Here is a 12,391-nt window from a genome sequence, read left to right on the forward strand (position 1 = left end):
GCTTTTTGCCAAATAATCTTTTTCTCAAATCCTCCAGGCAACAACTGTACGGTCTAAGCCCTTTTGTCTACTCAGAATCATTCTACCACTAGAAAGCCACCCTTCCTTCAACACTTCCCAGTTCTAAAGAGACCATCTGTCATAATGCACCGTCTGTAGTAGTCCTATTCCTTACTTTAGCATTTGGTCATAGCTCAGCAGGTAAAGTACTCCAGTATTCTTGCCTGGAGAATCCCAGGGACGGGGGAGCCTGGTGGGCTTCCGTCTATGGGGTCGTGCAGAGTCGGACACGACTGTAGCGACTTAGCAGCAGCAGCCTCAGGTAAAGAATCTGCCTGCAATTCAGGGGACACAGGAGATGAGGATTCAGGGTTCACTCCCTAGGTTGGAAAGATCCCCTGGAGGAGGAAAATGGCTACGTACTCCAGGATTCTTTTTTTGAAAAATCCCATGGACAGAAGAGTCCGGCAGGCTACAGTCCAAAGGGTCAAAAAAAGCCTGACATGACCGAGGAGCTAAACCCATTGTTTGCCACTGCTTAGCTCCTGAAATTTTGGCTTAATAGATCTCTTCTTTCTGGAATGTTTCCCCTTACCTTGATATGTCAGAGCTTCTTTAAAGATGTCCTTGATTTCTTTCATTGGCAGAAATTTTCACCTTTAAAATGATAAAAATTTCTTTTTTTTTTTCTCTCTCTCTAATAGGTCACAATTTATGGCACTTCTTACTTTTTATCCAATACTTCATTTATCTTCTGTTCAAAACCGTAATCACCTTGAAATCTGAGTTTCTTTTCTTTTTGTTGTTGTTGCATCTGCAAATCTCTCCCTAGAACATAGTACAATTTCATATAGAAGATATCATCTACCTTGAAAACCTTCCCCTAACATCCTGCAAACCAAATGGAGTGGTTATCTTTAATGCTTCCACCATACCTTGCACTTATTCAAATCATAGCACCTCTCATAGGGTTCAAAATTTTTCTGTTGGCCTGTCTCCCTTATTTTTCTATAATCTAGTTAAAGACTTGAAATGTGCTGATTACCATTTTATGCCAACAGCCTCACTCAGTAACTAGGAATGTAACAGACACTTAGTAAGTATTTATTGAATTAATGAATAAATGCAAGGCATTGTAATCCAATGTAATGACTACAAGATATTCTTTACAAATTACACTTTAAAAAATTTATTCCAATCCACATCTTTTTGGTAAAATTTCAAATCATAATCACAGGTGGACTTTTAAGTGAAAAACTGCTTGAATGACAAATTAGGAAATTGTAAAAAACAAAATATATATTAGGTACCATCTCATTGAGCCTCCTTGCTTAGCCAGTTGGAGTACGGAAGCCCTGCAGTTTAGTGGAAATACTCATGTCGCCCAGTTCATGAAGGGCAGATTTTCTCATCGCCTCTTCCATTTTTCCTTTTGTCAAACCATACAGCTTTTCATTTAGTATTGGATTATCCAATTTGGCAAAAATGCTGGGAAGGGATTTCAGATTTTTGTTTCTTAGTGGAGTGAATGCTGCTGTGGACTCACTCCTCAGTTACTAGAGTGTCAAAGTGGTAGAGCAAACCCAGACCAAAATGCTTTTGATATATTCTTGCAAGGAACACCAAAATTGCTACTGCGTATCTCTAAATATATGTGTGTGTGTGTGTGTGTGTGTGTGTGTATATATATATATATGAAGATCACTAAGATAGAATTCCAAAATAATCAGACTATTTTTGTTAGGGTGACTACTAGTTCTAATTTTGTTTTCCTCTGATTTTACTGCTTTCCTTACCAACAAGTAACATTTTTGCCTCCAACTCTCATCCCACTGATTTTTTATAATCAGTATAAGAAATTTGATAATTGAATTCTTATGATTATTTTCTTTACCTGTGCAGAAAACATCTGAATTTTACTGGTAAGAATTATGATCTGTTCCTATTAAAAACACAAATAGTTTCCTCTTATGAAATGTTTGTCTCTTTCCAAAAAAGCTTATTTTATTTTTTCTTCTCATTTCCATTCTTTATTCTTCACTTAAATTTTTTTTTAAAGTCTGTCTCTACTTCCATGTTGATTTTCTTTTAATGTTAAAAATAATCTTAGGTCTATTCAGCCAGTTCATTTAATCTTTGTTATTTGGGATTTAAAATCCAACGTGATGTAAAGTCAAAAGTTTCTATGCCTCTGACATTTGCTGGAATTACTTCATTTGAGACTCCAGATAATTTTAACTTTGAGTTTTACAAATAGTCTGCCAGTGATTTAATTTTATTCACTGAATCAAAATGTATTCAGCACCTACTATGTTGTAGGCACTGTGCTGGGTGCTGGTCATACAGTGGTGGACAAAACAAACATAATGCTAATTCTCTGGTGCATGTAGCCTCATGAAAACTATATATATGTGAAGTAATAAGGGAGATAAGCACTGAAAAGCATATGAGTGTTTTCAAATCACATAAAAGAAGTAATAGAAGGTTTACCTGGTCAAGTAATGTTTATCCAGATATCATATATTGATGTAGTCAACCAGATAACTTGAAAACTTGATGAACAACTGGAGCTGAAGTTAGCAAATATATAAATTTTATAAACTGGGTCAAATATTAAAAATAATTTAAAATCTCAGAAGACATTCCAGAAAACAAAAGCCAGTAGAGCTTACTCTAGAAAAGTTGGAGCTGAAAAGGGCAAGAAATGCAAGCTTTCTGGCATAGAGCACGCCCCAACTTGTACACAAATATTCCTAAGAGTTTTTTCATTCTAACCAAAATTTAGAAGCAATCCAAATGTCCATTAACAGGTAATGGATAAAAAATGTTATGTTATCCCCATACAGTGGAATAAAAACAATAAAAAGAAATGAAAATTGGGAAAGGAATATGGTCAAGGCAGGAGGAGAAGGTGACGACAGAGGATGAGATGGTTGGATGGCATCACCCACTCGATGGACGTGAGTCTGAGCAAGCTCCGTGAGTTGGTGATGGACAGGGAAGCCTGACATGCTGCCTGTCCATGGAGTCACAAAGTGTCAGACACGACTGAGCAACTGAACTGAACTGATACTACAGTTTCCAACCAAGGAGAAAAGACATAAAATAGAAGGCATACAAATTGTGATGGAAGAAGGAAAACTATCTCCTTTTGCAGATGACATGATCATGCTTATAGGAAATCCTGAGGAATTGACATAAAAACTATTACAGCTAAGAAATGAGTTCCAAAAGTTTGCAGTATATCAATTAAAATTCCATACACTAGCAATGAATGGGAGAAGGCTATGGGACCCCACTCCAGTACTCTTGCCTGGAAAATCCCATGGATGGAGGAGCCTGGTGGGCTGCAGTCCATGGGGTCGCTAAGAGTCGGACAAGACTGAGCGACTTCACTTTCACTTTTCACTTTCATGCATCGGAGAAGGAAATGGCAACCCACTCCAGTGTTCTTGCCTGGAGAATCCCAGGGACGGAGGAGCCTGGTGGGCTGCCGTCGATGGGGTCGCACAGAGTCGGACACGACTGACGCGACTTAGCAGCAGCAGCAGCAATGAATAATCTGAACAATGAAATGAAGAAATCAATTTCATTTACAATAGCATCATGAAAATATTTATAAATAAATTTTACAAAGTACACATATATTAAAAATTATAAAACATTGTTGAAAGAAATGAAAGAAAACCTAAATAAATGAAAGTATATTCCATGCTCTTGAATCAGAAGACAATATTTTTAAGATGACAATATTCTCCAAATTGATTTATAGAATTAATATGATCTGAATCAAAATCTCAGCTGGCTTTTTTTTGAAGAAATTAACAAGCTGATCATAAAAATTTTATAGCAATGCAAGTTCCGTTCAGTTCAGTCGCTCAGTCGTGTCTGACTCTTTACGACCCCATGGACTGCAGCAAGCCAGTCTTCCCTGTCCATCACCAACTCCTGGAGTTTATTCAGACTCATGTCCATCGAGTCGGTGGTGCCATCCAGCCATCTCATCCTCTGTTGTCCTCTTCTCCTCCCTCCTTAAATCTTTCATGTCATCGGGATCTTCTCGAAGGAGTCAGTTCTTCGCATCAGGTGGACAAAGTATTGGAGCTTCAGCTTCAGTATCAATCCTTCCAATGAATATTCAGTACTGGTTTCCTTTAGGATTGACTGGTTGGGTCTCTTTGCAGTTCAAGGGACTCTCAAGAGCCTTCTCCAACACCGGAACACATGTATACCTGTGGCGGATTCATTTTGATATTTGGCAAAACTAATACAGTTGTGTAAAGTTCAAAAATAAAATAAAATTAAAAAAATTAAAAAAATAAAAATAAAATAAAATTTAAAAATAAAATAAAATAAAAGTAAACTGGAAAAAAAACAAAACAAAAAACAAAAGCATCAATTCTTCAGCGCTCAGCTTTCTTTATAGCCCAACTCTCACATCCATACATGACTACTGGAAAAATCATACCTTTGACTAGATAGAACTTTGTTGGCAAAGTAATGCCTCTGCTTTTTAATGCTATCTAGGTTGGTCATAGCTTTTCTTCCAAGCAGCAAGTGTCTTTTGATTTCATGGCTGCAGTCACCATCTGCAGAGATTTTGGAGCCACAAAAAATAAAATCTGTCACTGTTTCCATTGTTTTCCCACCTATTTGCCATGAAATGATGAGACCAGATGCCATGATCTTAGTTTTCTGAATGTTGAGTTTTAAGCCAACTTTTTCACTCTCCTCTTTCACTTTCATCAAGAAGCTCTTTAGTTTTTCTTCACTTTCTGCCATAAGGGTGGTGTCATCTGCATATCTGAGGTTATTGATATTTCTCCCAGCAATCTTGATTCCAAAGAGTAGGACATAACTAAGTGACTAACACACTTTCACACATATATCTATTCCTTCTCAGATTTTTTTCCCATATAGGTTGTTACAGAATATTGAATATAGTTCCCTGTGCTCTATGGTAGGTCCTTGTTGGCTATTTTATATATATGAGTGTATATATGTTAATATCAACCTCCTAATTTATCCTTCCCTCCTTTCCCCTTTGATATCTCAAAGGAGACCAGTCCTGGGTGTTCATTGGAAGGACTGATGCTGAGGCTGAAACTCCAATACTTTGGCCACCTCATGTGAAGAGTTGACTCATTGAAGACCCTGATGCTGGGAGGGATTGGGGGCAGAAGGAGAAGGGGACGACAGAGGATGAGATGGCTGGATGGCATCACCGACTCGATGCACATGAGTTTGAGTGAACTCCGGGAGTTGGTGATGGACAAGGGAGGCCTGGCATGCTGCGATTCATGGGGTAACAGAGTCAGACACGACTGAGCGACTGAACGGAACTGAACTGAACCGTAAGTTTTTTTCTAAGTCTATGAGTCAGTTTTGTACATAAGTTCATTTGTATCATTTTTTAGATTCCAGATATAACTGATATCATGTGATATTTGTCTTTTTCTCTCTGACTTACTTCACTTAGTATGACAATCTTTAGGTCCAATTATGTTGCTGAACATGGCATTATTTCCTTCTTTTTATGACTAATATTTCATTGTATATACATACCATATATTCTTTATTCAATTCATCTGTTTTGTGTTTGTTTTCAAATGAGATTTAACACCAAGTTTTACAGTGTGGGAGACCAGGGTTCGATCCCTGGGTCAGGAAGATCCCCTGGAAAAGGAAATAGCAACCCACTTCAGTACTCTTGCCTGGAAAATCCCATGGATGGAGGAGCCTGGTGGGCTACAGTCCATGGGGTTGCAAAGAGTCCGACATGACTGAGTGACTTCACTTTCACATTCACTTTCTAGGGGACATGATGAGTTAAGACAAAGCTCTTCTGGAATTCCTTTCATGAACGTGGAAATATGATAACAAAGTGTTTGACACATACTTCTCCAGAGATTTCAGTAAAACCATTTATTCAACATATTTTCAATGCCAAATATGTTCTGGGCACTCTGCTAGATCCTGGTCATGCAGTGGTGTGTAGCTCAGTACAGAGTCCTATTCTAACAATACTTGAGACCTGCTGTATAGCACAGGGAACTATACTCGATATTTTACAATAGCCTGTAAGAGAAAGTAATCTGATGGTACTTGCATATCTGTGATGTTTATATACAGAATAGCAGCTGCAAGTGTGATTAGTGCGAGAGAGTCACAGAATAGATTTAGAAGCACATGGTAGGTTCGGTAAGGATTCATGGCCAAGGGGTGTTTGATTTGAGATTAAAATGAACATATTGGTTTAATCAAGGCCTCTCAGGTGGCGCTGGTGGTAAAGAACCCACCTGCCAATGCAGGAGACGTAAGAGACACAGATTCTATCCCTGGGTTGGGAAGATCCCCTGGAGGAGGGCATAGCAACCCATGCCAGTATTCTTGCCTGGAAAATTTCATGGACAGAAGAGCCTGGTGGGCTATAGTCCATAGGGTCACAAAGAGTCGCACATGACTGAAGCGACTTAGCACATATTGATTGGTTTAATTACTAGGAAATAATGCAATATGTCATGAAATCCTACAACATATCCAGTAAAATATTTTTTTAGAAAAGTGTTTGGTAGAGCTCAGAGTCAAGCTCAGCAGTACCAACACCTACTAATGATATTTATAATCTCCTTGTAAGAAGATTGGTGGTCCTAGTGAGAAGGTGCTCCTTTCATATGTTTATGAGTTCAGTAAACTGTGATGATGATAAGGGAAGTAGGGTCTATTTGGAAACAAGTCTGAGGTATGTGTGGAGCCCACGGAAAATCTAGAGAGCAGTTCTCCTCTTTGGAAAACTTTACTTTGCCCAAATAAATGCAAGCCTCGGAGAACATGAATTCTAGAGAATACTTTCAATGTTTTTGAATTCTTAAATGTGCTCCAAGCTTCAAAGTTGGTGAGATTCAGTGTTCTTTGAGAGAGGACTTTAACTGTCTTCTGATACACAGTTATTTGTAAACAGAATTCTGTCCTTGTCATCATGTTTGCAGTTAGCTAGAAAAGGATTAGTCTTAAACATTAACCCTTACTTATGAAGTTTCTACCAGAAAATCCTTCTCCATACTCTCCACTAAAAGGTGACGTGGACTCCGAAAGAGACATGTCACATTGCTGCATACTAAGATAACACAAATAGTTATTTCTAGAAAAAAAAATGTTGCGATGTCAAACAATCCAGAAATGTTTATCTAGGATCAATGAAGCAGCAGCAGAAAAACTGTATTAAAATTAGAAATGGGCTTCCCTGGTGGTTCAGTGGTAAAGAATGCACCTGCCAATGCAGGAGACCCAGGTTAGATCCTTGATCCAGGAGGATCCCACATGCCACGGAGCTACTAAGCTGATGTACTAGAATATTGAGCCTGCACGCTAGAACCCGGGAGCCGCAACTACTGAAGCCCGCGTGCTCTAGAGCCTGTGCTCTGCAACAAGAGAAGCCCCCACCACAGGTACACGCGTGTTTAAAGTAATTAACCTCCAATTAAAATAAATAAATTCATATTTAAAAAAAAAGAGAAGCCACCACAATGAGAAGCCCAAGCACTGCAGATAGAGAGGAACCCTCACTCGCCACAACTAGAAAAAAAGCATGAACAACAACGAAGAAGCAGGACAGCTGAAATAAATAAAATAAATAAAAAATTTGGAAAAAAATTAGAAGAGACTTTATCTACCCTGAGATACTGAAGAGAATGAGTGGACTGCAAACTCAGAGAGGCTATCATTAATAGATTTCTTTTAAGAGTGAACAAAGTTTAAATCCTGGAGTAGGATTTTTACAAGTTAAGCACTTCCTAGGTCCAAGCAGTGTTACTCAAATAATATGCATACGCAGAATGTAAAGTGATGCATCTTTCTGCTAAGATGGAAAAATGATTTTTTTTTTTTCAGAAAAATGTATCAAACTTTCGAGGTTTGTGGGACATTCTTATCTTTTCATTTTCTCTTCATATTTCTTAAACCATTGCCATCTGCCATTATATATTAACACTGAACTCAAGTACAAAACAATATCTGCTTTGGTAGAAAATTACATGGTTTGATAACAAAGCATAATCTTTCATGTTCTTTTATAAGAAATATTAATAATATTCTTTGGAGCACTCTCAATCTGCACAATTTTGAAAGGCATTGATCTGGGGCTGTAGTTGTGTTTAGTTGCTGAGTTGTGTCTGACTCTTTGCAATCCTATGGACTATAGACCCCAGGCTACTCTATCCACAGGATTTCCCAGGCAAGAATATTGGAGCGGGTTGCCATTTCCTCTGCCAGGAGCTGTAGTAGTCTCAGTCTATCACACTCATTGACAAAATCCTATCTCAGGTATATGGAAGAACATTTTGTAGACTTCACATTTTGCCTGGTGAGTTGGCCTATGTTCAACCCAGGCGAATAGAAGCTACATCCTGGGAGATATATATATATATATATATATTTTTTTTTCCATCTCTCAACAGCAAATATAGGCTTCTTTGCTCTGCCTGATTTATGAGGAATGCTCCTGCTGTCATGCCCTAAGTAGCTGAAATGGTTCTTCTGTACAGAATCTTAACGAGGAGGGTGCCTCCTAGAATAAGCCTGAGAGTGTGACCACTTTGGCAAGCCTGACACTCTCTGTCCTGGCTAGAGGCCCAACAAGTGCTTTGCAGATGGATCTTCTTGCCTTCTGATTAAACCAAGATCTATTTCTTCAAAAGAGACCACAGGTTCTTAGAAAGAAAGCAGGAAGCTGTCTATTCACCACTCTGTAGATTCTGATTATCCTCATTACAGGAGGTTGTGCACATTTGTCCTACCAACCACCCCAGGTCACCCTTTTGATTTATGAGGCCTAGCAGAGTCTGGCATAAAGAAGGTAGAGAATTGTGAGTGAAGCTTGGTCATCTTTACACAGAGTGACATGAGCGGATAGATGGCAGCTGGTTAAAAATCAGGAGACACTGACATATCCATGCATTAGTTCTCTCTCAACCCCTGAATGACTGTACGTCCTTGGACAGGTTACTGAGCCTTGCTAAGTCTAAAATTTGTCACTTTCTATCCCAGTGGTTCCTTTTCCTATGCTTTCAAGACTGACTCGGACTGATAAATTATTTCTTCAGATTATGTTGCAAAATTCAGTTTAATTCAGTAATGAGGTTACAATGGCTCTCCCAGGTGGTTTTATATGCTTCTTTCCTGAATCATTGTACATTTGTTTTAAATTTGCTGGTGGATCAGTCAGTAAGGAATCTGCTTGCAACACAGCAGATGAGGGTTCAATCCCTGGGTTGGGAAGATCCCCTGGACAAGGAAACAGCAACCCACTCTAGTATCCTTGCCTAGAGAATCCCAGTGGACAGAGGAGCCTGGCAGGCCACAGTCCATGGGTTTACAAGAGTTGGACACAACTTAGCAACTAAACCACCACCACCACCACCATATATTTGTTTTACAGTTGCTAGTGTGTAAATTCTCCATGCCTCCACTCCACTTTTATCCTCATCTAATGCAATCTGGGTCTCCTAGAAAGGCAGAACCAGCACTAGGCAGATGGTTTCATCTTGTTTTATCATTCCAGACAATTGCTGCTTCTACAAGAACCATTACAAATGGCAGTTGGGGCTGGGTGAGGCAGGCGGCCCACATTGGCCCCTGACATTATAGGACACTGACCTTTCATTCCTTTGAAGTCAGTTTTTATTCGAGATTGAGACTATTTTCAATTAATTGTGCTGGTTAATGTCTAAGAGACACTATTTGTTATATTAGTAATCAAGATAGATTGTGTCTTTTGCACTTCCATTATCTTTTGGCCATGCAATTCTGTTGGAAGAAAGAAAGTAATTAGTTTTGCTCAGAGTGATTTATTCTTTACAAATATATTCTGCTTATTGTTTCTGATTCTATTGTTTCTTTTCTTGAGAAGCAGAATCATGGCATTTACCATTAAAAAAAATAAAAGCAGCATAAGAGACATATTTCCATGAAGTCCTCAGTGACATCATGATATGAATTTGGATCTGAATTATGCTTCTTGAATAATATGAAAACATTAATTTTTCCTCTGTGCTGGAGCTTTCTGTCGGGGAGTTTGTATAGTATGCTGGAAACCCTATGCAGTCATACAACACAGTTTAAATAATAATACTTTGCTGCTTTGTGAATTTGGCAAGTGGTTTAATGTTTCATAGCCCCAGTTTTTCTGCCCATAAAATGGGGTTAATAATAGCTACCTTACAGCATGTTGTAAGCCCTATATAATAGAGCATCCATAACAAGCCTGGCACAGTGCCCAGCAGATTGTTGATATTAGTTTCCTGTCCTCATTCTCTGACTTCACCCTCATAAATCTTTCCTAAGAAATGTCCCTACTTTGGCAGTGTCTGTTCAAGTCTGAGAGAATGGGAATCTATGACATGTCATTGGGCAAATGGTCATGTCTTGTTTCAGTAGCTGCAATCTGGCACCATCCTGAGTGTATAACAATCATAAGTAGATTTTTAAAATATGCATAACTACCTCTATTTTCTCAGTGTAAATAATCTTAGGAAAGCAAAAGAAAAAAATGGCTCAGAGATGTTGATGATTAAAGTTACCATCAGGTGTATTTGGAAGCTCTGGGCTCTCTGCCCCCACGTTGGCCAGAGAGCAGCATTTTTTCCAGACAGCCAGGGCTCATTCGCAGGGCACGTCACATCTGTAGTACAGACATACCAACTGTGTAATAAAGGTTTGGACTCATGTCTGTAAATCTGCATGCTATTAAGATCTTACATCTAACAGTGTCTTCAGGGTTAGGGGAAAGTTAATTTGTATATCAATAGCTATTGCCTTGTACCATTTGAAAAGCATGTTTATTTGATCTCCCTAATTGTACACATTCTAAATGAATGGCTGCTTAGTATAAAAATAAATCTCCCTCTATATAAACTATAAAGGCAGATACAAGGTCTGAACTGGTTTATGTGAGAGTGGATGTCTAACTATTTAGATTTTATTTCCAAGTTATTTAGATTCCTTGACCTTTGAATTAACTTGATTTTTCTAACAAATCATTTTTGTTTTTAAAGTCCCATCATTGCTATTCATGGGGGAAAATAACTCCCTCTAGGAGCTTACTTCTACTGAACTTAACTATGAACTCTCTAATACTTACCATATGCAAAATACTAAATTGGGCACTGCAGAAAATGGGAGAAGGCTAAGTGAAAGCAATTAGAGCAAAGCAAAATATTACATAAGGTCATTCAAAGTTAGAGAAGCCCATCATTTAGATACTGGATTGCAGTGAGGGACAGATTTAAGGATGACTTTTAACACAAAGTCACCTACATACCTATACACACATCTTTAATCTCCTTGTAATACTTATACAGGCATACCTCGAAGATGTTGTGGGTTTTGTTCCAGACCACTTCAATAAAGTGAATATCTCAATAAAGCGAGTCACGTGAATTTTTTGGTTTCCCAGTGCACGTTCCAGGTATGTTTACAATATACTACAGTTTATGCCCCTTCATGGATCACACCTTTGTCATGCAAAGGGACTTGCATAACTCAATGAAGCTACAAGCCATGCCATTCTCGGCCTCCCAAGACAGTTGGGTCATAGTGAAGTGTTCTGACAAAACATCATCCTAAAAGATGAAGCCGTTAAAGTGCTGGACTCATTATAACAGCAAATCTGGAAAACTCAGCAGTGGCCACAGGACTGGAAAAAGTCAATTTTCATTCCAGTCCCAAATAAGGGCAATGTCAAAGAATGTTCAAACAATTGCTCTCATTTCACATACTAGCAAGGTTATGTTCAAAATCCTTCAAGCTAGGCTTCAACATTACATGAACCAAGAACTTCTAGATGTACAAGCTGCGTTTAGAAAAGGCAGAGAAACCAGAGATCAAATTGCCAACATTCATTGGATCATGGAGAAAGCAAGGAAATTCCAGAAAAACATCTACTTGTGCTTCATTGACCTACGCTAAAGCCTTTAACTGTGTGGATCACAACAAACTGTGGAAAATTCTGAAATAGATGGAATTACAAAGAACCTTATCTGTGTCCTGAGAAACCTGTTTGCAGGTCCAAAATTACTGTGGATGGTGACTGCAGCCATGAAATTAAAAGATGCTTGCTCTTTGGAAGGAAAGCTATGGCAAACCTAGACAGCATATTAAAAAGCAGAGACATCACTTTGATCCATGGGCTACAGAACAGATGCTGTGTCAGCAGACATGAAAACATTAATCCCATCTCCACCAGAGCTCTTGGGTGACCTGCTGCATTGTCAATGAGCAGTAATATTTTGAAAGGATTTTTTTTTTTTCTCCTGAGCAGTAGGTCTCAGCAGGGTCTTAAAATATGCATAAACCATGTTGTCAACAGATGTGCTGTCAGCCCAGCTTTGTAGTT

The sequence above is a fragment of the Bubalus bubalis genome, chromosome 5 (assembly GCF_019923935.1).
Source record: "Bubalus bubalis isolate 160015118507 breed Murrah chromosome 5, NDDB_SH_1, whole genome shotgun sequence".
Lineage (NCBI taxonomy): Eukaryota > Metazoa > Chordata > Mammalia > Artiodactyla > Bovidae > Bubalus > Bubalus bubalis.